This window comes from Panthera onca, chromosome B2, assembly GCF_046562875.1.
Source record: "Panthera onca isolate mPanOnc1 chromosome B2, mPanOnc1 haplotype 2, whole genome shotgun sequence".
In the NCBI taxonomy this organism is placed as follows: domain Eukaryota; kingdom Metazoa; phylum Chordata; class Mammalia; order Carnivora; family Felidae; genus Panthera; species Panthera onca.
This window is the reverse complement of record NC_138343.1, coordinates 42341781-42367730: the sequence shown is the minus strand read 5'-3', so window position 1 is coordinate 42367730 and position 25950 is coordinate 42341781. Positions and strand designations below refer to the sequence as shown.

Sequence of the window (25950 nt, the reverse complement as noted above, 5' to 3'; positions counted from 1 at the left end):
GGCTCTTTTCTGCATGGAGTCACATCGCCCAATGCCCTTTCCATTCCCCTGGCCTCCTTCTATGTCTGTTTCTAGGAAGCGGGGCATGGGGTGAGGGAGCATCACCTGTCCATTCACCAATACTTTTTAGACATCCTATTGGAAGAATAAAAGACTCACAAATTAGGAGACAGAAAGACCAGCTCTCCAAAATCTTCTTGGCTAGTGGGCCTATGTCTAGGTAGAGTCTATCTACAGAGTTAAATGAAGCAATGTATGTAAAATAAGTATCATTCTTACATGAAGCCATTCAGAGTATCTTTTGATGACAGGAGAAGTCATGGGATTTCAGTTCTCATCAGAAGGCAAAATGGGTTACAAATCCAGTGTGGAAGCTCAGATCTAGTCCAACCCTCGGGTTTGGGCAGGTGAGGAGACAGGCCTGGTAAGGAGAGAGTCTTGGCCAAGGTCACACCCAATCCTCTGGAGGAGCCATTCCAGCTGACTGGAAGCTGTGGGCTTCTCCAGGACTTCTACCCATGTGGTCTGGCTGGTCAAGGCAAGAATAACTCACAATGGAAGAAGAGGTGAGTCAAAGACAGCCTCCAGAAGGAGGGAGCTCAGACGGCCTGACCACAATCAGGCCCCCTGGATCAGCTTCCGACTCCCACACGCTATGGGAGAGCCTTCCTGGAAGCCAGAACCCTCTGGCCAGGAAATTTTTTTTTAATGCCAAAATGAACCATATGTGGATCCTGGGACTCAGACCATCAGAGAGGAAGAGGAGGAGGGATGAGAAATACCAAGAAGAGGCTGTGATGCAAAGGCAATGTCCACAGTACAGCTCCTGGAAACCACCAAGGTGATGGCGTGTAAATGGGAAGATGCTCCTGAGCGCAGGAGGGGGCTTTAGCTTGACTCAGCCAGGCGTGGCTCCCTCCCCTGAACCAGTGCCCCACAGGAGGGAACCCAACCTGGCCACCCCCAGCCGAAGGGGCTTCCTCTGCCCAGCAGCCTTATTGCAAGAAGGAACAAGGAGAGCCTCGGGCTTCCATGAAGGAGGGAGGGACTAAAGGTCATCCTCTCCAGCAGACCGCCATGAGCAGGCCCACAGGAAATATTCGTGGCCGATTCTGTTTCCAACAGGCACGGAGGTTATGCCAGGGCCGCATAGGACACAGGAGACACAGTCCCTGCCCTCAGGGAGTTGACCATCTTTTTGAAGAGACAAGTCTGGTCTGGGTAGAGCACAGTCTAGGGATCTGTCAGTGTGGATTGGAGCCCCAGCTAGGCCATTAATGGAGTGTGGGTTAGCATCTGCATAGGGGTCGTCAGTGTCTTCCTCTTGTTACAGATTAAGCAGAAGACCAAGGGAGATGCAAAAGATGTGTCAGGAGGACAGCTGAGGGTCTTAGAGACTGGAGGCACATGAGGGATGGAAGGGGGACAAAGACAAACCCCATGAGTAACATTCTAAATGGCCAGATCAGCACTGACACCAATCTGGTTGTGATGGGAAAGAGTCCTGCAGACATGGCTCCCTAGGGACGCACCCCACCAGGCCTAGGGCAGGTGTCCCGGTGTTCACGCTCACCTCTACTTTTCAGGCTATCGTCACCCCAAGGACACCTGCAGTCAGTGTCTGGGTGGGAGACCTGCTTGCTGGCCGAAGCCTGCAGGCCCTGGTACTGCCTTTCTTCAAGAAGTTACCCTGAGGTTCAATCTGTCATGGAACCTGCAGCTTCGGCAGCAGGCCTGGAGCGGGGCATCTGCTGTGTCTCTTTCCTTCTGTCATGTCCCAGAGAGGAGGGGAAGGCCGTGTTCAGGGTCTGTAGCACCTGCCCAGCCTCTCATGCGTCTCCTCCTCACACCAAGAAGGCTGGCTTGGAAGACCCAAGGTGACTCCAGGACAGGCCCTCAGCCCCCAGACTTGGCCCAGAGATTCCTCTAGTGGCCTCAAAACAGCAACGCACAGGAAGCCCTGGAGGCCAGGAGCAGCAGGTGTGGGCAGAAATGCCTCCACGAACGCTTCCCAGTGGGCTTGATCTGACGTTGCTGCACTAGCCTTGGAACCCACCATGGCCCTGAAGAGATAATGCACAATAATCTGCACATAACACACAATGCACGACTGAGACCTGAAGGGACCATAACTCATGTTTCTACCCAAGTCCATCCTTTTCTCTTTCAGTCTTCACTCTTTGGCTCTGGGCCTGCTGGCGGTTTGGGTAGAATTCTCTGACAATCGTAACCACGTCAATGATAATGGCCACTACTTATTAAACACCTGCCTGTAGGAACTGACTCCTGGTCTAAGTGCTTTACAGGCATTATTTCCAATCCTTATAAGAACCATGGGAAGGAGGTGATATTTCCACTTCACAGATGTGAAAATTGAAGTCAAAAGAAGTTAAGTAACTTGTGGGAATTCGCACCATCAGCGGCTGAGCAGGGATACTGAACCTAAGGTGATCTGACCCCAAATCCTTGATTTTTTTTTTTTTCACTGAATCACACTGCCAATCTCAACCAAATCCCATGGTACAGATATTCTGACACAGGACTCCCAAACCTTTTCCACATTATGGCACACATAGGGAGTATCACATTAGTACGGTCCAAGGCAGCAAACAGGTGAAGCTGCCTGTTGAGGTGGGGGCATGCCTGGGGGCTCTGGCTACCCCACACCTGGGCAGCAGTGAGGGATAAGTGGACCAAGACCTCTGCACTGTGTGACCCATCCCCACACCCCTCTCTGGAGACTCTGCCCTAAATTATTGATTCAAGCAGTGGTTTCCAACTTTGGCTAGTCATTAGAATCACCTGGGAGCTTTAAAAACGTATATAGGTCATCCATACTGTCTGGGATCGGGGCCCGGGTGTAGGTCTTTTGGAGAAAGCGTGAGCTGCCTGCTGTTCTTGCCGATGCCTCATCTACATTACACTCCACCCCACCGCCCGCCCTCATCCAGCCTCATGTTCCATCCAATTCCCAGGCACTGTGTGCCTTCTAAACGCAAAGACCGCGTGTGTCTTGCTCAACCCTGGACACTGTGCCCAGCGTAGGGTCCCATGCCATAGGTGCTCAATGGATTTTTTTAAATGGATAAATGTCGAATGTCTTGGAAAGATCTCAGGCAAGACTCTTACATTTTTCTGATTGCATGGCAACTTTTTACACAGACAGTGACTCATGTCACAGAGGCGAATATCTGCTGAATTAACTTTTCTTTCTTCGCATTTACAATTTGAAACATCAGCTGTGCTTCAACACAGAGGTCTCCGCACTGACTGCATATGATAATCATGTGAGTATCTAAACGTACGACCCCAGACCAACTGTTTCCTTCAGTTCAGAAAAATGAGTTCTTGCCCTCCTCAGGCTCCTGAAAGAAAGTACTTCATCGAGACCCAAATAAAGTAGAGGGGTTGATGTTAGCCTGGCGACGGTCATAGTGTTGTTCACTTACTTAGGTGGAGAGCAGAGAGGAACCAAAGCAGGGGGGGGGGGGGGGGGGGGGAGGGGATGTAAAATATACTACATGGAAAAAAAGGGAGAGCAAGAGACCTACCATTCCTGTTCAACGGGTCAGCTCTTGGTCTCAGATGGGATAGAAGGTGAAAAAAAAAACCCAAAAAACAAAAAACCACCAGGCTCAGATGGGGTCCAAGCTGTCGATGCTCTGTCTGCTGAAGAGGCTGCGGAAAAGGTAGGGTTTAAGCTGAGATGTCTGCTTCTAGCTATGTGGTAGACTAGGTGTCCACACTACCCATCCTGCCCAAAACAACTAAAAATGCGGGGGAAAAATATTTTTACTGCCTTTATTACTTTTTAATGTTTATGTATTTATTTTGAGAGAGAGTGGGGGAGGGGCAGAGAGCGAGGGAGAGAGAGAATCCCAAGCAGGCTCTGCGCCGTCAGAGCAGAGCCTGATGCCGGGCTTGATCCCACGTACTGTGAGAACATGACCTGAGCTGAAACCAGGAGTCAGACACTCAGCCAACTGAGCCACCCAGGTGCCCCTGCTGTCTTTAAATGGCTCCACAAGTTGTCAAGGAAGTATGGAATGTACTGGCCAAAAAAATAAATGAAGGCAGAACTCACAAGGCAGTGAGAAGAGCACTCAAGCCAGCATTTGAAGGATTTCCTTGAAGGAATTTTCTGGATCTTGTGAACTTGAAAATTGATATGTTTGGAGCCTTATGAGGGTCTGTGGGAAGGAGACCGAACCTAGGTGTGCCCAAGGTGGACAGTCCCACAGGAGATGTCCCATAACTTTAGGACCTCCAAGAGCCACACCAGCAGTGTAAGGAAGGACTGAAAATAAAACCAACCTCTTCCCAGATTTGGGGAGCAAGTTACACTTCCAAGGGAAAGCCCTTATTTTGAATCTTGGCACTGGAGTGAAGAGGGGAATATCTCTCCTGGGAACTTCAAACCAGACTTCTTGTATATCTGTAGCTTAAATTCACTCTACATGGGTCATCTGAAAAAAAACCAGGCAGAAACCTAAAAGGGATCACAGACTAGAGGACTAGCAGGCATCCAAAGAAGCAAACAGAAATCTTCTCTGAAGGAATCCACCTTTCCCTAGGCCTTGAAGAATTTCCAGCAATTTCTAAGGAAGATGAGAAGCTCACAGCTAAAAATCACCACAAGTATAAGGAAACAAGGCACGAAAAGCAAGAGCCAGCAGAAATGACAGCAGAATCAACAAATGGAAGTGGACCTTTAAAATATGAGTACAGAATAAGCAGATTTGTGAAGGAATAAAACAGAACTTGTAGAAAATAAGGAAATAAAACAGAAATTTAAAACTCAATGGATACATTTAATAGCAGGCCATGTACCACACAAAGAGAGACTTTGAGAACTGGGGGATAGTGCTGGAGAAATTACCCAGAATGTATCCCAGAGAGATAAAGAGGTGAGAATATAAGAGAGATGAAAAGCCGTAGAGGATAGAGTGAAAGGCTCTGAGAGCTGTCTAGCAGTGTTTCAGAAGGTGAGGAAACAGGGCAGAGGCAACCTGAAGGTATCAGAGCGGAGAATGTCCCAGAACTTTTGACAGACACCAGGCCACGGATTCAGAATTGGAGCTGAGTCGTGACCATAGAAAGGATGGGATTTACATGCAGGTGGGGCATGTGAGAAGCAGTGTGACCTGGGAGTATGCCAATGGGGCCGGCGCCCTGGGCACTAGCCTCCTGGGACTGACAGGACGGTCAGAGACTGGAGAAGCACAGAGCTGTGCCAGCCCTCCTGGTCAAGGGTCCGTGGGAAAACATACCCTCTTCCTGGATGAAATAGCAAGAACAGCAGGGCAGTTCTGTTTTGTCATTTGGGGGCAAGATCCTTCTGAGGAAGGGAGAGAAGACATAGTATATACCCATTGTATGGATTAGGGAATTGAAGCACAGAGAACAGAAGTTCTTTTTTTTTTTTTTTTTTTAGATTTTATTTTTTTTAATTTTATTTTGATACAGAGAGGCAGAGAGAGAGGGAGGGAGAGAGAATTCCAAGCAGGCTCCACACTGACAGTGCAGAGCCCAATGCAGGGCTCGAACTCACAGACCATGAGATCATGACCTGAACCAAAACCAAGAGCCAGACACTCAACCGACTGAGTCACCCAGGCACCCCTGGAGAACAGAAGTTCTAAAAGAAGTTAAGGGGCAGTGTTGGGATCAGAGCTCTTTCTGTTGATCCTGGGGGGCAGGCGCCTCTGGATAACTAACACAGATACTCTGGTTCCCCAGGTGCTTGGCATACCGGCCTCAGCAATGGTTGGAGCCACCGGCATCATTTTCAGCCCTGAGGGGGTTTTCAAAAGTAGAAACAAACCACAAAGGACGTTGTTGTGCAACAGCCTCTCCTGGGCCCAGGCCTGATGCCTTCCCGGATGAGCCAAGTCCTAATTACCCATGACCCATCTATACCTGATGACTTAGGCCCGGCCGATGCAATGTCGTGACATCTGTGTGAGTGACGTACACATGAGCTGGACTTCAGTGAGACGGCATATATTTGGGTACATTTATCAATAATGGTGAATGTTACTATCAAACCTATTTCTTGTATTCCTATATTATGATTGAATTAAACAGCCAGAGGATTCTATTTGCCTGTAATTAGACATGGTTGCTTTTGGCTTAAGGGTTTGAAAAAGGACTTAGAAAACTTGTAGAATTTTGAATAAAAGTAGCAAGAATGTCAAAAGAAAGAGCAAAAATGCCTAAGGGAATAATGGAAGGGGGTTCGAGTTTCACTTTCTTTAGATTCCTATTTGACGATAATTCTCAGCTGGGGCAGGCTAGCCTTCTTCTGGGTCTCAAAGATATTCTTCCCGTTTTGCCACATCCTGGATTTTCTTGATGCACCGTGCTAAATTTGACTCAGGAGTTTGAGAGCAAAGACGATGGGACCCTGGCACAAAGAGGCGATGCTTGTGTGTGTACATAATAGAGAATCAACAGTGTGGTTAGCCAGACGGCTAGACCCACAGTGTGTCTGAATCTAAGGGATGGGACCCCAGTGCCACGGCCGTGACTGCTGACAGTTCAAAAATGTGTCACAGGCCAAATGATGATGGGAAATTCTAGTCCACACATTTGAAGAGCAGGCACAGTGGGTGGTCCAAAGGGATCCAGCAAGAACATGACAGTAGGAAAACAAGTGAAGGAAAAATTAGATTCAATAAAGGGGGAAAAATTCCAAATGGTGAGTTTCGTTCTATTTGGCTGCAGGATAACCCCTCCAGGGAACATGGTGGAACTTGAGTCATTTAAGCCTTGGCTGGGAAAAGTCGTGGAGGATGTACTATAGACAAAGCTGGAGTTTGGATTAGTCTGGTGGTGGGCACAGGAGACCCAATGGGCGATTTCAGTCGGCATTGCTCTGATTCACCGGACATGCCCCCCGCTGTCCGAGTCTGCTGAGGGCTGGCCGTGCCGGACACAGTGAATGGACGTGTGTGTAAAGGAAGGTGTTTTCCAAGTCATCAGTGCCTCGTTTCCTTGGACTGACTGGGATGTTTGGAAAGTTAGCATGTTCCCTCTCGTAATAAATTTCACATCTCTTGCAGAGAGTTTGTTTCACGGGGAGAAAAATAGAAACAGGCGAAGGATATTCCATCTGAGTTTAAAGGAAATGATCTTTTTAATTAGAAGGCTGCCACACATTTCAGGTTTTCCAATAGTGCTCGAGCTCTCTGCCGTCATATGTACGTGTGCTTTTTTTAATAAAAGCACGCTATTATTAATTATTTGTTTTTCCTAGAAAGTTCTGGTTAAGGTGTGACTTCTGTGAAGTCAGAGCCTTGCGTGTCATCCAGGTGATCGATACTTGGTTAAATGGTTTGCTCTGTGGGGCTTGGTTCATGGGGTTATTTGAAGCCAGGAACCACCACTATAAACTTGATATAAACCAAGATTTTACACTGAGTATTATCAATCCCTAGCACAATGTTGGGTAAACAGAGTCCTCGATAATTGCACATTGACTGATTTGGCAAGCTGCCTAAAGTAATAACTCCTACAGGGTATCTGCAGGGAGCAAACCAATGGGTAATTAAACCCAAGCAGCTTTTCCTTTTTTTTTTTTTTTTTTTTTTTTTGGTAAGTTTATTTATTCATTTTGAGAGAGACAAGAGATAGTGCGAGCAGGGGAGGGGCACAGAGAGAGGGAGAAAGAGAGAATCCCAAGCAGGCTCCTCACTGCCAACGCAGAACCCAACATGGGGCTCAAACCCATGAACCGTGAGATCATGACCTGAGCGCAAATTCCTGACACACAGAAACTGAGAGATAACAAATGACTGGTGTCGTTTCAAGCCACAAAGCTTCGGGGCAAAGTGTTGAGAGCAACAGATACCTAACACAGGGACTTTCCATCCTCTCCTCTCCAAGGAGCCCCTGAGGACTCAGCATCAGTCATATGGCAGCCCCCAGTGCATTTTGGGAAGTGTTTCCATGACCAGAACCCACATGCTATGGTTTTCCCGAAACAGACTTCAGAATCCAAGGAGCGGGAGGCTCGTCACTTTGCTACCAATTGTGGGCAAGCAAATCCTGTCGGTTCCTTGGGACCTAGGTTTCACCTACTGTCAATAGAAGAGGCTTTCTCCGATCTGTGTTATTTCCCAGGAGCATAAATTATACAACCTGGAGGTTGGTGAAGTGTTTTGAACTCCTCAGAAGGCCCTGTTTCAATTCAAGTAGTGTCACGATGCATCTTCCACGTAAATGGCTCACGTGGTGGGAGGTGACGTGGGAGGAAAGACAGGGCTGTGGCTCCTCTGGTCCTGTCCCCTCCGGTGCTTGGCCACTCACCCGACTGGTCACTGCTCTGAGCAGCACCTTGTGTGTAAAATGGGTGGATTGGCCAACATGTTCTCGATTCTTTTCCAGCTGCGGGATGCTACAAGCAAGAACAAAAAGAAGAAAAGCTAGGCTCACTGCCTTCAGTGAGGGAGCAGACCCCCCCCCCCCCAGTTCAAACACTAGAGGACAACAGGCTATTAATGTTAAATGGGATGGTGCATTAGGGGTGCCTGGGTGGCTCAGTCGGTTAAGCGTCTGATCAGTTAAGCTCGGTCAAGCTCAGGTCATGATGTCACAGTTCACAAATTCCAGCCCCACCTTGGGCTCTGTGTTGACAGCTCGGAGCCTAGAGGCTGCTTCGGATTCTGTGTCTCTCTCTCTCTGCCCTTCCCCCACTTGCACTGCCTCAAAAATAAATAAACATTAAAAAACAATTTTTTAATGGGGTGGTGCATTTAAAGACGGGCACCTCCACAGAATCTAAGGGCCCAGAGAGAATTGTAGAGAGGTCACGTCTTCAGCTGCTCTTGAAGGAGGGTGCTATGGACTGAATGCTTGTGTCCCCCCCCCCCCAAATTCAAATGTTGAAGCCTAGTCCCCAGTGTGGTGGTGGTAGGAGGTGGGGCCTTTGGCAGATGATCACCCGTCGTGAATGGGTCGGTGCCCTTTTAAGAAGAGAGATGATCTCACTGGGTGTTGTATGGAAACCAATTTGACAATAAATTTCATACTAAAAAAAAGAAGAAGAAGAGAGATGGTCTCTCTCTCCATCATGTGAGGATGTAAGAAGAAGATGGCCATCTGCGAACTGGGGAGAAGGCCCTCCCCGAGACTGATCTGCCAGCACCCTGACCTTGGACCTCCCGGCCTCCAGAACTATGAGAAGTAAGTGCCTGTTGTTTATGCCACCCCGTCAGTGGTAGCTTGTTAGGGCAGCCCCAGATGGCTGAGACAGCGTGACAGTTACAATTCTTAGTTGCAAACAACAGAATCCATTCTTGTTCTTTTAAGGGGGACAAGGGGGGAGTTTAGTCAAGACCATTAAAGAGTGCACAGATGTCCAGGAGAGCCGGACTCTGAAGCCTTTCGCCGTAAAGCGCCCAACCACACGAAGGGGTTTCTTAGAGAGGACCCCACGGCCACTCGGCACATAGGACCCTCAGCAGCAGAAACCAGAAGCTCAATCCCTCCTCTGCCCTCAGGAATCAAATCCCTGCCACTCCGTGTTGCCCCCCTGGTTGGGGGCGTGGCCTCAAACCAAGTCTCACGCGGACACGTCACATACAGAGTGCCGCACAGGCGTCTAGAGATGCGAGGGTCCTGGCTTCTCCCTTCGGGACGCGGGATTTGGGATGCAAGAGTTATCCCGAGTGTCAGGAGGATATGCAGAGATGTGCCCCCGGGTGACCAATGCCCCCCAAAGATGGGAAGAGTGTGAACAGCAGAGATGGAGGGGGGAGCAGCACGAGAGAGGGGCCGAGACGAGAAGGAGTGTGGGCACGGATCGCCTCCCCTCGGGTGCAGAGAGCAGGCTGAGTGGCCGAGGGCGCTGCTCGGAGGGGGGGGAGCCAGGCCGCCGAGCCGCCAGCCCTGCATCTCCAGATGCCTGTCGCCTGGCTGTCTGCGCCCCTTCCCCTGGCTTGCTCCAGTCCCGCTCGGTCATTTGGAAGCGGCCGTGCTTCCCGAGCTGGCGTTTCGCGGTTGGCAAGGAGCACCCGCTCTCTCTCAACGGCTGTCCGTCTTCTCGTCTCCCCCTTTCCAACAGGGTGAATGCATTTCTCTTCGGCTGCGCACGCCAACATACCTCGAATTTGCTGGCAGCTGGCGCTTCTCATGTGTTGGTTTTGGCACCTCTAGAAGTTTGTCCTATTTCTCTTCCATCTGGGCTAGAAACATGCCAACCAGGATTTCTCTGAATTCTGTTTTTTTTTTTTTTTTTTTTTTTTTTTTTTTCTTAACCCTGGGCTGCGACCCAAGGGAGTATGTACCCAGACCCTCTGGGTCTCAAGCCCCATCACCGTCTCATGCCTCCCTCCCCGGCACCCGCCCCCCAACACCTCTCACCGGGCAGCATGGCACTGGGTCCCTGAGGTGTAGTCCCGACTTGCGGTAACCCCTCAAACTTAGCGTTCAGAGGCCAGGTTATTGCAAAGGGACATTTGAGCTTCCACTGGAAATTGGTAATATATATTCTTGGCAGCATTAAGGACAGGCTGTGAAAATTCTTTCAGTTGGACTTCTTTTGAGAAGTTGTTCGTGTTTAGCCTACTCACAGACAGCGGAGGTCGGGGGGCACTGGGAAATGGGAAAACCGGGCTGGAACTGGAGCGGGGCGTTTTGCCGTCCGTGTGTCTGGAGAACATCAGTGACCAGCGCCTGGCAGGTGTTCAGGGATAATCTGCCGCAGAGATGACCGGATAAGATGTAGGAGCAAGCAATACGTGGTAACATTCCACTTCACTCTTTCAGACGGATTCATCAGCAAGTGACGATCCTGAGTCCCACCAAGTCTACCCCCTTAGCCTTCCGGGGCCATGGCCACCCCTCCCCCCGGAACAGAAAAAGGACGTTGGTAGAAAAGCTGCAGAAATCCAAAGAGCATCTGAAATCTGGTGAATAGTAATATATCAATGTTAACCTAGTACTATCGACACATATTAGCTACCATATGTATGTAAGATGTTGGCAGTAGGAGAAACCGGGTGAGGGATACCCTGAACTTGGCAACTTTTCTCTGAATCTCAAAATACTCCTACAACAAAAAGGTATGTTTAAAAGCAAATCTAACCATATCCTTCTGGTGCTTAAAAGTAGGGCGACCAGCTCTCCCAGTCCGCCCAGGCTGGGGCAGATTCTGGGATGCAGGATTTCACTGTTGCAAGAAAGACCCCAGGCAAACAGGGACTGTTGGTCCCTCTAAACCCTCTGCTGGCTCCTTATCAGGTAGAGATAAAGTCCAAATCCTTCAGGCTGGCTAAACTAGGCTTTCCATGGCCTGCACCTGACCCGTGCCTCTAATCACAGAACTCACTGTGATCCCGCACCCTGCCCACCACCCTGGACTCTGCTGGGTGCACTCCCCCAGGAGCCTAGCTTCCTCTCCACCTGTGCCTTGGCTGACACTGTCTTCTTAGCTGGGAGGGCTTTCTCATCCCCCGCGTTCCCCCTGGCCAACACCCAGCGTCCCGGTTTCAGGTGCAACCCCCAATAAAACCTTTCTCTACCCAAAGGGTTTAAAAACTTATGTCCACACAAAAACCTGCACGCAGGTATTTACAGCAGCTTTATTCACAGTTGTCAACACTTGGGAGCAACCAAGACGTCCTTCAGCAGGTGAGTGAGCCAATAAATAGTGATCTATCCAGGCCGTGGAATATCATTCAGCACTTAAAAATGAGCCATCAAGCCATGAAAAGGTGTGGAGGAAACTTAAATGCATGTTACTAAGTTACTAAAGAAACTGGTTACTAAAGAAACCAATCTGAAAAAGGCTGCAGACTGTATGATCCCAACTACAGGCTTACTCTGGAAAAGGTAAAACTATGAAGACAGTAAAAGGATCAGTGGTTGTCAGGGGTTGGAGGGAGGAGAGGGATGAACAGAGGGAGCACAGAGGATTTTTTAAGGCAGTGAAACTATTGCGTATAGTACAGTATGATGGTGGATACGTGTCATGATACATTTGTCAAAACCCATAGAATATACAACACCAAGAATGAGTTCATGTAAACTGTGGACTTCGGGTGGGTAATACCGATGTGTCACTGGAGCATCATCCATTGTAACCAGGGTGCCCTCTGATGCAGGAAGTTGGCAATAGAAGAGGCTGTGCGTGTGTAAAGGCTGGTGATATACGGAAAATATCTGCATCCTCCCCTCAGCTTTGCTGTGAACTGAAAACTGCTCTAGAAAATAAAGTCTATTTTTTATTATTTTTTAATGTTTATTCATTTTTGAGAGAGAGAGAGAGAGAGAGACAGACACACACAGCATGACAGGAGAAGGGCAGAAAGAGAGGGAGACACAGAATCCGAAACAGGCTCCAGTCTCCGAGTTGTCAGCACAGATGCGGGGCTCGAACCCACAAACCTTGAGATCATGACCTAAGCCAAAGTCAGACGCTTAACCGACCCAGCCACCCAGGTGCCCCCTCTTTAATTTTTTTAACATTTATTCACTTTTAAGAGACAGAGAGAGAGAGAGAGAGAGAGAGAGAGAGCATGAGTAGGGGAGGGGCAGAGAGAGAAGGAGACACAGACTCTGAAGCAGGCTCCAGGCCCTGAGCTGTCAGCACAGAGCCTGACACAGGGCTCGAACCCATGAACCGCGAGATCATGACCCGAGCCGAAGTCGGACGATTAACCTACTGAGCCACCCAGGCGCCCCAGGTCTATTTTTTTAAAAAGAACAACAGTGCCTCTCTCCACACATCTGTCCCACTCCCTCCCATAGACTTGGCCCTGCCTTGTCTGCTTCCTCCGCCCCTACACTTATCTGTGGAACTTCTATAGCAATGTATCAAACCTCTGGCTTCCACACCTGTTTGCTCCCACTCCACCAGAAGCCTGGACCACAGGGATCACATGATATTCGTTCCTACATTCCCAGAGCCCAGAGCACTTTTTGGCTCCTGGTAATTTCATATAACTGTTGGATGAGTCAGTATTATTGATTATCTCCCTCCTGAATGTCTATATTCTCCATCTCTGGTGCTTTGTTGCCTCCAGCCTATACAGAAGTTAAAAGAAATCTTCTCTTCCTCTGACCTCCTAGGTAGTTATTGCCTCCCACAACTGCCCACCCCGGTGGGCCCACTGCAGCCAGACATGGCCCAGTGGGAAGGAGCGCTAAAGAGCACAGAGGAAAAAGGGAGCCTGGGGGGCTGCTGGCAAGAGGGTGCACGGTTCAAACATTATTGCTTCCAGGTGGGAGAGCCACTTGAAACTCTTCTCCCAAAATGAAAACTGTACATTCAACACCCCATATGGCCCTCAATGATGCATTTTTGCCTGTATCCACAGGCAAATGGAGTTCAAGGCAATAAAACAGGAAGGACAGATATACCCAGGTCCACGTTAAATGAACTCCCAGCCTAACCTGAAGATGCTGAAGGAAAACTCGGGCCCTCAGGGGTAGGGATGCGAGGTCCAGTCCCCAGAGAGTGCTGGACACCTCCCCATCGCTGGGGCTGGCACAAAGCTCTGTTGCCATCTTGTGGTGAGCAGAGGTGGGCCTCAGAGGTCTCCATGGCTTCTCCGGACTTTTCTCCAGTTACACGCTCCCAGAGGAGCTCACACATGTCTCTGGAAATGCAGTCCTGCCCTCGGGCTTCAACTGCCCCATACCTCCCCCGAACCCAGGCCCTGGACCAGGCTCCGCTGGAGACCCGCAGGGTGGCCGGAGGCAGCTCCTCTCTGGGGCCCTAGACTTCCCTCTGGAAAGCTTCAGATCGTCCTGGATCACAAGCCCCCGTGACGCTGTTCACGCCAGGCACTGTGGGAAATGCAGAAAGCTTACAGGAGTCCGGCTTCTCCCCTCAAAGTCAGGCTCCTGCGGTTCTGCGGCTCTCCCTCTGAGCAGCTCCCACAGGCAGTGCCTCTCAGGAAGGAAGGAAGAGGAAGCAGTCTTTCCAGTGCTTGCCGTCCATGCCCAAAGGTGGAATACAACCTCTCTCCGTGTGGGGTGGCCGGAGGGACAGAGCCGACGACACCTGAGACAGAGGGACCTAAGCATGCGTGCACGTCTACACGCGCACGTGAATCCGTATATGTGTGTGTGCATGCCTGCGTGTCTGTGCAGACAGAGCAGCTCCCGGCCTGCTGGCATCTGGGAGACAGAAATGCGGGCTTCTGTGCCATGAAAATCAAGGCTGCGCCCACAGAAACGATCAAATCCCATTTAGCAGGGGCGGCCCCAGGACCGGAAGCCACAGCCTTCTCGACCGTGACTTCAGCTCTGGCGGAGACTTAAACCACCTGTGACAACCACTCCAGTGTCCTACTGCAAGGCGCGGAAGGCCACCTGAGGCCCCACTGCAGACCCTGCTCCTCGCTCCCACCCTGGAATACCCCTCTTCATTCCCTGTCCCCAGGGCAGAGTGTCCTGGGTCGCAGCCAGCAGGCTCCCTCCCCATCCCGGTCCACGCCCTCAGGCTCATGGCCAGGCTTGGAGGGACTGGCCTTGATCAGCCATGCCCAGGCTGTTGGAGGGTGGAGGGCTCCCACTTGTGATCCAATCCCACCACGCTTTCTATCCAGGAGGCCCAGCCCCCAGTGCGTTAAGTGGGCACTGATTGACAACTCTGGAGAAGTTTGTTTTTTATACTTTCCAGAGGGAATGTTGCCAAGACCAGCCAAGGTTGGGTGGGCCCCGGGCGACGGGGAGAGAGTACCAAGGGGGGCTGGGTGGTTACCATTCCACTCTGGGGGAAATCAGGCCCCAATCTGGGCCGCGAAGCAGGTCTCTAGGAGCACTGGAATTAATATCTGAAACTTCTGTATCCATGGCAAAGGATGTTAAGGAAGTAATACTGTGTCCATTTTACAGGGGAGAACACTGAGGCATAAAATTGTTCATCTGTGAAGTTGGTGGCTCCAGTAGTAATACATATACATATATTTTACACATAGATATACTGTCTATATCTATTTCACATTCTTACTTTCCCAATATCTTTCTTGATTCTGGAAGGCTATGTGAGGCAGAAAGACCAGACTTCCAGTCTCTCAGCCCGTAGAGCTCTGTTAAAACAGGGCTTCTACATTCCTGGCTGGGAACACTGTTGGTTGCTGAACTGCTTTCCTTTCTAACTCATTCTCCCCTTGCCTTCCTTGCAAAGTCTGCTCCTCCCCATCCGCCCCACCCCTGCCTCTGTAATATCGGTGTCTCGGGGAACCTGATCCCACCAGTGAAGGTAACTCAAATCTCCTGGCTTGTGTTGGGCTCAGAGCTCTGGGTTAGGCCAATCAGCCCAGGATGTCAGACTAGTGACTGCTATTAATCCGGGGGGTGGCTTAAATTGACCAGTTCAGAGGAAAGATCTCCCTTTCTCCCTGGACATGACCAAAGAGGCAAGTGTGAAAGCTGCTGCTGGTGGCCATCTTTTAGCCGTGAGGAAGTCAGACTAAGGAAAAGAATTAGAAGAAGGAAGAGCAGGTGGGCTTATGGGAAAACAGAGTTAACGCCTTGATCATACCCTACCTGAAGCCCCTGACCCTGGGCTACTTATTAGCTTGTATAGTAAACTCCTTATTGTTTAAACCAGTTTGCATTGACTTTTCTTTTCTTATATCTCTTCTTATTAAATGGGCATGTCTGGACAGACACACATTCCTTCACTTTAGCCTTTAGACTTCTTGCCTTCCTCTGATCCCTGTCAGAGCCAAGTCAGCACAAATTGAAAGGGCCAGCACAGACTAAATGCGTCTTCTGGACACCACAAATGTCTCTGTGGTATCTCAAAACTCTAAAAACTGTGCAGGGAGCTGTGGCCTCGCTCAGTCCTGCTTCCCATTAGGATAAACACATCCCTCCGTGTAGCAACTCGTGCACAGCTCCAGAAATAGCCTGCCCACCAGAGAAAATGCACTTTATTTGACAGGCTTCCACAGCCATATCATTATCATATAATCTCTTTTATCCACCCCTTTCCCCCGACTGGAACTCAAATTGCATCTTTAAAATGTCTAAACAGCAGTTCGGTGATCTTCAGTGATGCTATACTTGATACTGAGCTGGGAAAATCAATGTCAAAAGCCCAACTTCAGAGAAGTCTGGGTAAAGGGTGGGGAGGTTTTACATTCAAGTATTTTCCTGTGGAGAAAAAAAAAAAAAAAAAAGGTGGGTTCGTAAAAATTGACAATCGACTAAGTTTCAACGTCCGAAAGTCCCATTTTCAACTTCTGAATCAATGATGCCCACCCCACAGACCTCACCTGAACACCCGTATGTGATTTTCCACCCTCGTTACTGGGTGGTGACTCTTACTCCTGGATTCTTTCTCACAGGGCTGGCACAACCATATGTGGGTGTGGATAACCCAGGGGCTCCAGGAGAAATCAGGCAAGATGTAAAGAGACCCCAACAACATATAATGACCGCATCTAAAAATGCCAGCTGGTAAGGGACAGACAGCACCAGAACTATTCCCATGGGGGGCTGCTCAGGGCGGTCAAAGATAGTGTCAGACTAAACCAGAGGAAGCTTTCCAGAAGAAAGTGAAGACATCTGGGCCAGCTATTTGGGAGACTGGGAGCAGGCAGGAATTGGCCTCCCGCGTCAGGTCCACCTCTTCCTGCCTCAGTGCCCCGCCTGGGTGGAGCTATAACTCTTCCCTCTTCTCCTTTCTGAAAACCTTCTCCAGGTCTTTCCTGGACCCGAGTGACAGGCTCCAGCTCCAAGTGCTGAGGGGATGGCCAGGGAGGCAGCCAGGGTGTAGGAGGGTGGGGCGGCTTCCCAAAAGGGAATAAAGCCGTCCTTCTGCCAGGTCTATGACAGCGGCAGACTGGAGGGCTCTGTGGGAGAGGGCAGCACGGGGCCTCTAACCCCTTAAGCACCCACCTCAGACCAGCCACTGCGCACACGTGACCTTCTCAGCGCCTCACGAGAATGGCACATCATGGGCATCTCTGGCCCCAGTTTATAGATGAGAAAACTGAGGTTGAGAGAGGTCAAGGAACGTTCCCGGGATCGCACTGGTTATAAAGTGGCCACTGGGATTCAAATCTAGGTCTTTTTGCCACTCAAGGCCTGGCTTGTTCCCTACTCTGCTCGGCTACTTTGGAGATGTGGGCTCTGACCTGCTTTACTGCCTCTTGAACTGACCTGAGAAAGCACAAAACCGCTCGCTTTGCTGGAGGCCACACCATGCAGGCTTGGGCAGGGGCTGGTAGTTGCAGGACTAAAAAAATCAATCTTTTTCTGTTCCTGCAAGTTGCTCCCAATCAATGCTGGGCAGCACTGGCCATCTCAAGAGAAAGGGCAATGTGGAACTTTCAGGAAGTCCACTGGGTGGTCAGCTCACAGGGGTTTGCTTGTTAGGGCATGCCAGATTTTCACATTCCTCTCCCGTCATGGTTTTTGTGGCACCCAGGACTTCTGCCACACCCGCCACGTTTCTCCTTCTTGCGCTCTTCTTCCCTGGACCCCCACCCCCCCCAGGACAGACACACACATACACAGAGACACATGCACACACGCGGACACACACACAACAACCAATTTCTCCTGAGGCCAAAATACACGAGCTTATGCGATCATATTATCTTCTAGATTTCTGGAGTATTTCAAAAAAAGAGATCCTTAACCCTACACTTCTGGTTGAGGAAAATTTCAACGATCAATATCAAATAACAGAAGTAGAGCAGATCTGTTTCTGATGAAGAAGGCTTGGGGAAAGGCGGCTTTTCCACGTTCAGGTGTGTTTCCGGGCAGTTTCCATTTGTGCGCGCTGTGGGGGGGCGGGGGGAGGGCACGTTGCAGGGACCCTCACACAGCTCCGTGTGCCTCCGCGTGTGCGCTGAGAGATCCAGAAGCCCCAGAGCCCCTAGTCCGGTCAGGTTCAGGCGGCAGAAAATCTACGTTTAATTGCAAATGTTGTAAAACTAATCACACCGAGGCGCAGGCTATCGTTGGAACTATGTGCCCTTGACTTGGTGCCTGAATGTGGGGCATCTTTCTACTGAAATGCTTACCGAGCCGTAAACTAGAAGTCAAAATTTCTTCAAGAACATGTCTTCTCTCGTTAGGATGAGTTTTTCTTCTGAGGGTGTTCCCAGGCTTTTCTGGGAAAAGGAGATGGGGGGGGGGGGAGCGGGGGGACATGGGGAATTTGCAGGCTGAAGGAGCCGGCCAGGGAGGCTGACTTAGATCTATCTTAAAGATGTCTTTGTTTTTAATTATATGTGTCTTGGGCTACAGCAAAATCAGCTTCTCTCCTTCTCTCTACCTCCCAGACGGTGGCCTTTTCCTCATTTGAAGATTATTTATTGCTTCTCGACCACCTTTCATGCTGTTAAATGATTCTCCATGCTCAGGGAGGAAAACAGCCCAGCAGGATTTTATTTTATGTCCCTGAGTGCCGACTGGTCCTCCCTCCTCGTCCCAGAGAGCATTTGAGGCTGGATGTCTGCACTGCTCTCTCCTTTCCTGGACCAGCTCTGGGTCCTCAGCCCAGCCAGGGACAGGCCCCCGAGTCCCATAGTCACCAGAGGGTTGCCTCTGGGCCTGCGTGGCTGTATTTTCAAAAGACGGAAGAAAGCAAACAGCTTCTAGAAGCTTGCTGAGAAGGAGCTCAGTCTGAAATGCTTCTCGTCCAGCTCCTCCACCCCCCAGTATGTGGGCATCTCTCCTGGACTTGAAAATGCAGATTTAGTCAGAGTGGGTTGATGCCAAGCCCCCTGGCCCCCCACCTGGGTCCAAGATAAATTCACACCTCCTCACTTCTGTCCTATTAATCAGTCAGTCTGAGGAAAAACAAGCCAGCCCAGCTCAGCCAGTTGGATGAGCCACAAAATACATGTTTTCAGATATTTTTAAATTAATTTTATTTCCTGCTCGTATTTTTAATTTCACTTCCGTTACCAGAATGCAACTGTTCTGTATCCCCCTGTAAGGAAAACTGCAAAGTCTACAGTTAGACTCTCCCCCTGCTCCTGACCCCAGACTCTGCACTCGTCTCCCACCTAGGCGGTGACAGTGGGGAGGGTAGACCCCAGTCCCTTCCTCCTTCAGGTTCTAATTTTCAGCTCCTGTCCCCCTCCCCTGCTGGGCCCTAACTCTCACTTCCTGGCCTAGTTTGGGCAATGCCCAGGAGGCCTTGAGACCAGAGCCTACTCACCAGCCTTAGGGGCAGAGGCACCCAGGTGTCAGCCTCGTTTCCCTGAACCCCGGGTCTCCTCCTCCTTGCTCTTTCTCTCTCCAGGCCTTGCCCTCTGATCTGCCTCCTCCTTCCACTCCTGAGCCTCTTTAAAAAACAAAAATCTTCCCTATATAAGTGAAATCATATGGTATTTGTCTTTGTTTAACTTATTTCATTTAGTATAATACCCTCTGGGTACATCCATGTTGCCACAAATGGCAAGATCGCCTTCTTTTCCATGGCTGCTTAATATTCCATTGCATATGCGTACCACATCTTCTTTATCCATTCATCACAAACAAACAAACAAACAAACAAACAAACAAAAACCAGACTCTTAACTGCAGACAACAAACTGGTGCTTGCCAGAGAGGAGGTCGGTGGGGGGGTGGATGAAATAGGTGAAGGGGATTAAGATATACAAACTTCCAAGTTATAAACTAAATAAGTCACAGAGATGGAAAGTACAGCATAGAGAACATAGTCAATAATATTGTAATAACATTGTGTGCTGACTACATCATGATGAGCATTGAGTAATGTATAGAATTGTCAAATCAGTATGTTGTACACCTGAAACTAATATAACAATTTATGTTATACTTCAGTTGAAAAAAAGCCTAAAAGAGTAGTCAAAATGTTTAAGAGGAATTTTAAAATGCTCTGTACATACATAGACCGCAATAATAGCAAACACTCGCTAGAGCTTAGCAAACACCAGCTTCTATCCTAAGTACCCTACATGGGTTAATTGACTGTTCCCAACAACTCTGTGAAGTGGAAACTATCACCATCCCATTATGTGGGGGACTGAAGCACAGAGAGGCTGCCTGATGTCACCCAGCCAAGACGTGGGGGGCTGGGATGTGGGCACAGACAGCTCTTAACAATTGCATTATTTGACCTCTTTAATATGACATTTCTCTAATGGGAGAAGAGTAGATTTTCTCATTTTTTTTCTAGTGCAATACTCATTCACTTATAAAAAGATCAATTATTTGATAATCTCGACCTTTCAGGCCTCAATCAAGAACTGAAAAGGTGGGGCTCCTGCCTGGGTGGCTCAGTTGGTTAAGCATCTGACTTCGGCTCAGGTCATGATCTCACAGTTCATGAGTTCGAGCCCCGCACCAGGCTCCGTGCTCACAGCTCAGAACCTGGAGCCTGCTTTGGATTCTGTGTCTCCCTCTGTCTCTGCTCCTCTCCTGCTTGCTCTCTCTCCCTCTCTCTCAAAAATAAATAAACATTAAAAAACACTGAAAAGGTAAGTAAAGGACGTTTTTGAGAGACTAAAGAATATGTTACAAAATTCAAACTCAAAGGCTCCTGAGGAAAGCCCCTCAGCCATTCCCACAAGATCACAAGACCTAGTAACTCTTTCTAACAGGCTTGGTGGGTGGTTTCCCAGCCACAGTATATTAGGAACAACAAATTGGAAAGAAGTGAGTATCAACCCTACAGGGACCTCCCTAAACAATCTGGTGCCTCAAGTGCAGCCATATTGCAGCAGCCAATATAGATGATGTTTGTGGTAAATTAAAAAAAATTTTTTAATGTTTATTTTTTAGAGACAGAGAGAGACAAGGAGACAGAGTGTGAACAGGGGAGGAGCAGAGAGACAGGGAGACACAGAATCGGAAGCAGGCTCCAGGCTCTGAGCCGTCAGCCCAGAGCCCGACGCGGGGCTCAAACTCACAGACCGCGAGATCATGAGCTAAACCAAAGTCGGACGCTCAACGGACTGAGCCACCCAGGTGCCCTGGGATAAATTTAAAATTAACATAGGGATATGCTCATGTTGTAACTAAAAATAAACAAGACGCAAAATTATGTCTACAATATGACCTCCACATGTAAAACAAGCAAACAGAGCTCAAAATTATGAAAAAAAAAAAAAAAGGAGATAAAGTACAAATATACCAAAATGTGGATTTCTCTGATGCCAGGGGACATTTTTCCTTTTTTAAAAACTATTTATTTTGAGAGAGAGAGAAGCAGAGAGAGAAAGGGAGGGAGACTCCCAAACAGGCTCCACGCTGGCAGCAATGAAGCTCAGTGCAGGGGCTCAAACTCACGAATGGCGAGATCATGACCTGAGCCAAAATCAAGAGTCAGACGCTTAACCGACTGAGCCACCCAGGCACCCCCATTTTTTTTCTAATGTTCTGGGTTTTTTCTTTTTTCAAATTTCCTCTAATGAGTGTGTAGTCCTTTAGTAATGAAATACTCCCGGTAAACTTGAAGAGAGAGAAATAAGGAAAGAGGAGGGGAGAGAGAAAGAAAAGGAAGGTTTGGCAGGGAGCAGGGAGGAGAGAAGGCCACCCCAGTCAGGTGCAAGCCATGCAACTGGAAATGAGGGAGAGGAAGAGAAACTGTTTAATTCACATCCAAGAATTCAAAGTGCCTGACGGTTTAGGGACCACTTCCTAGAAGGGCAAACGGCTCTACATAAATCAACTGCCTCGCATAGATCATTACCTAATCAACTGGCAGCTAGAATAATAATTACTATTAACTAAGCACTTTATTTGCAAACTCACTGGGCCTCAAATGGAGGTTATGTTTTTCTCAATTTACCTGCGAAAACCTAAAGTAGGACTACTGATACCTGTCAGGATGAAGGTTCATGATACCCAGCTAAAAAGACCAAGAAGCGAGAAACCAAAAGTGGATGTGTTCCCCTGTAATATTGAAAATGAATGAGAATATCTATTTTTTTAATTTTTTGATGTTTATATTAAAAAATATAATTAAAAAATAACATTTTTTAATGTTTATTTTTGAGAGACACAGCATGAGCAGGGGAGGGGCACACACACACACACACACACACACACACATACATTTTGAAGCAGGCTCCAGGCTCTGAGCTGTCAGCACAGAGCCCGTGGCAGGACTCGAACTCACCAGCCGTGAGACCATGACCTGAGCCGAAGTCAGATGCTTAACCAACTAAGCTACCCAGGCACCCTGAGAGTATCTTGCCATTTAAAGTCTGAGTTCGGGGCACCTGGGTGGCTCAGTAGGTTAAGGGGCTGATTTCGGCTCAGGTCATGATCTCACAGTTCATGGGTTCGAGCCCCACATCACGCTCTGTGCTGACAGCTCAGAGCCTGGAGCCTGCTTCAGATTCTGTGTCTCCCTCTCTCTCTGCCCCTTGCCCGCTTGCATACTCTTTCTCTCTCTCTCTCTCTCTCTCTCTCTCTCTCTCCCTCTCTCTCTCTCTCTCTCTTCTCTCTCTCTCAAAAATAAATAAACATTAAAAACAAATTTTAATAAAAAAAAAAAAATAAAGGGTGAGTTCCGGGTGCAGCAAACACTTGCTTACATGGCACAATTGTGGTGCTAGGTGGTGGAGACCTGAGGACCCCCATGCTAGGTGCGCTTCAGCCCCACACCCTGCGGGACTGCAGCGGGGCTGGAGGGCTCACTAGCGCCCTCAAGAGGCGCGTTCCCGTGTGTGTGTGTGTGTGTGTGTGTGTGTGTGTGTGTGTTATGCTCCAACCTGCCCTAATGCAGGGTTTCGTGCAAAGTAAGCTCCCCACACAAGGTCCCCTACAAGGCAAGAAGGGGCAAGGCAGGACGGGAGGGTCTGTGACCTGCGTGCCCACGGGGCTGTTATGCAGCCCAGCTCCCGAGGGAGCCTCGCATGATGACGTCCACGGCCCCCGGGAACACGTAAGTGGTGTCAGGGAAGGCTGCTGAAGCTATTAAGTTAGCTCTCTAATGAGCGCAGTGTTATGGGAACACGGGAGGGATAAATTTTGCGGAAGGCAGACCTGGGCAGGCCGCGGAGGAAGGGACACATTGCGTCTTTTCCTTGGAGACGCAGTTAATTTAAAATAAAGGTGTTTTTGCAGCATCATAACCGTTTAGCTCTGAAAGGTACTTTAACCCTCATCTAGTTTCTCGTCCAATTTCCTTGTTTTTACACATAAGGAACGCAAGTGCCAGAGAGCAGAATTGATTTACCTGGGCTCATATTGCAGGTTTGTGCTCAAGCTGGAACCAGCAATCCCTTTCCTAGCTTCTTGCTACAGCAGACTCGTTCTGGCAGTGAGCTCCTCTTCAAAGACCGCTCGCTGCTGCCGTGTGTGGGGGGAGCACGCTGTGTTCTCCTCCTAGAAGTTAGTGAAACTTCTCTGTGAAGTGGGTCCCAGGCCACATGGCCCTGCCGTCTCCATCTGGGATGGCTTGAGATAAGGGTCTTGCAAACGACCACCCTGTAAAACCCCGACCAGAACGAGCCCCAACCCTGGCCTAACCCTAATCTGCACCCAGCCCGAATACCAATCTTTTCGCTGAACCGCAAAAGGAACTGAAGTCTTGCAGAAAAATTCCCAGTGAAGCGTTATGAACCAGAACCAAATGGATACGCTTTCAAAGCAACGGAAGCAGAGCTGAACCTGGGCATATCAGAATGTTCTCTGACCTCAAGAAGTTTCAGCTCTTGGCCATTAGTGTGATGTGGACAAAGAAGAGAGGGGGTACGGGTGGAAAGAAACTCTCTCTTGATGGAGAGAAGTGGTCAATTACCCCTGGATGTGCACTTCCCTGTTGGAAGCCCCATTAGGGCATCTGAGACTCGTGTTTATGGTGCGGGACAGAAACCCGAGCTGTATCCTACCCAGGCTTGATGAGAGCAGTTCCCGGAGGGCCAGAGAGCCCAGGACGAAGGTGAAACTAGCTCCGTTCAGGTGACAGCAAACACCAACAGACTGACGGATGTGCACCTGTGTGAGCACATACCTTGGGAATGCCAACATACAATGTGAAGCCAAGCTTTTGTCTTCCGTTTTCCAACTCAGACGTCCTTCCCTTCCCTGGACCACTTGATGACTCTGTACTCCCCGCTAGGGGAAACAATTTTCCCTCCTCTGAGCTCTCACGTAAGTACTGCTGCACTTCTGCTACAAGACCGAGTCATTTCTGCTTCTGAGTATGGTCCTCGACACCTGCGAGCCACTTGGGACAAGGTCTCCTAGCCTACGCTCCCTCGCTCCCCGGCCTGGCCTGCAGCACCCAGAGTGTGGCAGCCACACGAGGGTTTGTGAATGAATGGACCGATTTCTGAGGTTGGCTACTTCTTAAGGGAGTGTTCTCAGCCCGCATGGACGGGCTGGAGAGGAGCCACAGACCATCTGAAGCCACACGCAAACCTGGGCGGACAGTCCCTGTACACGTGCTGTGTGGGGAAGGGTGCACAGCTTTTATCAGGTGCTTGGGGGGGATCCAGTTCCCAAAAGAGTTAAGAACCACAGCTCCAGGATTGGCGTAAGGGCAAACCAGATGAGATGGCGTCTGCTACAGAGCCTGGGATTCCACTGGGGGGAGTGTCTCAGGTTGAGCTCCCGGAAACTGGGAGGCCATGCTTCCGCTCTGTCTCTCCACACCTCTCAAAAGTAATAACGCTAACGGCCACCATCATTTTCCCAGGACCTGTCGGGCACCGGGCTCTGCTCCTGTGTTTGCAAGCGAGGCTCAGAGAGGAAGAGGTTACTGAGATCACAGAGCTGGTAAGTAGAGGGCTGTGTTCTGAACCGAGGCCTTACTCCTCTGAGGTAGCTCATGCGACACGTACAAATAGGACTCCAAGTAGTGCCCCTGGCATGGCAGAGACCTCCAATTATAAATTTCCAAAGTCTCAGCTGTATAAAGTGTGTGTGTGTGTGTGTGTGTGTGTGTGTGTGAACAATGGATGGATGGATGGATGGATCACTGTATGGAGGGGGACAGGAAGAAGCCCATCACTAGTTTCTTCCAGATGTTTATCATCCAAACTCACAGGTGTGGCACGGACTGAATCAAATTGGCACACCCAGATTTGGAGAACAATAAATTCAAACAAGAAGAATATGTTCTCTGTTATGAGTTGAACTGTGTCCCCTGCCCCCCAACAACAAAAAAAATCCGTATGTGAAGTCCTAACGTCCAGTACCTCAGAATGTGACCTTCTTTTGGAAACAGTGTTGCTGCAGATATGATAAGTTAGGACAAGGTCACCTTAGACCTTGGAGTAGGTTGGGTCCCTAATCTAGTATGACTGATGTCCTTATAGAAAGGGGGAATTTGGACAAAGACACACGCGGGGACAACGCCATGTGAACATGAAGGCAGAGCGCTGGAAGCCAAGAAACACCAAAGATGACCAGCAAAGCCCCAGAATCTAGGACACAGGCCTGGAACAGGTTTGCCCTCACAGCCTCGGAAAGAACTTTGATCAGACTTCTGGTCTCCAGAACTGTGAGACAATAAATTTCTGTGGTCGAAGCCACCCAGTTTGCGGTATTTTGCTGGCAACTCTTGGAAACTAATAATCCCTCTTTCTCAAAAAAAAAAAAAAAAAAGAGAGAGAGAGAGGGGTATGAAAAGGTGTGTGCGATCTGAACTCTAGTTCTGCCCCATGTGCCAGATTCTAACCTTTTACTCCTTTACTTCCCCCAACAAAATGGAGACAAACCAATCAGGCAGTAGCCATACGGCAGGAGTGAGAGAAAGCTATTTGTAATTGATTGAGTTTTGCCAGGTAGCGTTGCTTGGTTTTCACCAAACTTTTCTTAAATTGTGTAAACTTCTTAAATCAAACCTCTATTCTCCAGAGGTTTGCATCACTTATTTACTTGTCCACTCTCTTTTTTTTGTTTAAATTTTTGGATGTTTATTTATTTTTCAGAAAGAGAGAAAGAGACAGAGCGTGAGCAGGAGACGGACAGAGAGAGAGAGAGAGTCACAGGTTCTGAAGCAGGCTCCAGGCTCCGAGCTGTCAGCACAGAGCCCAATGTGGGGCTCGA

The 25950-nt window shown here is 49.1% G+C and overlaps 1 long non-coding RNA gene across 1 annotated transcript; it reads left to right on the top strand.

Moving 5' to 3' along the window:
* The first annotated feature begins 9603 nt into the window (after nt 1-9603).
* On the top strand, nt 9604-25433 carry LOC132666423 (uncharacterized). The gene is made up of 4 exons (XR_009604665.3): nt 9604-9704; nt 10771-10913; nt 24596-24675; nt 25218-25433. It is a non-coding gene; the product is annotated as an uncharacterized LOC132666423 (long non-coding RNA).
* Nucleotides 25434-25950: the final 517 nt, after the last annotated feature.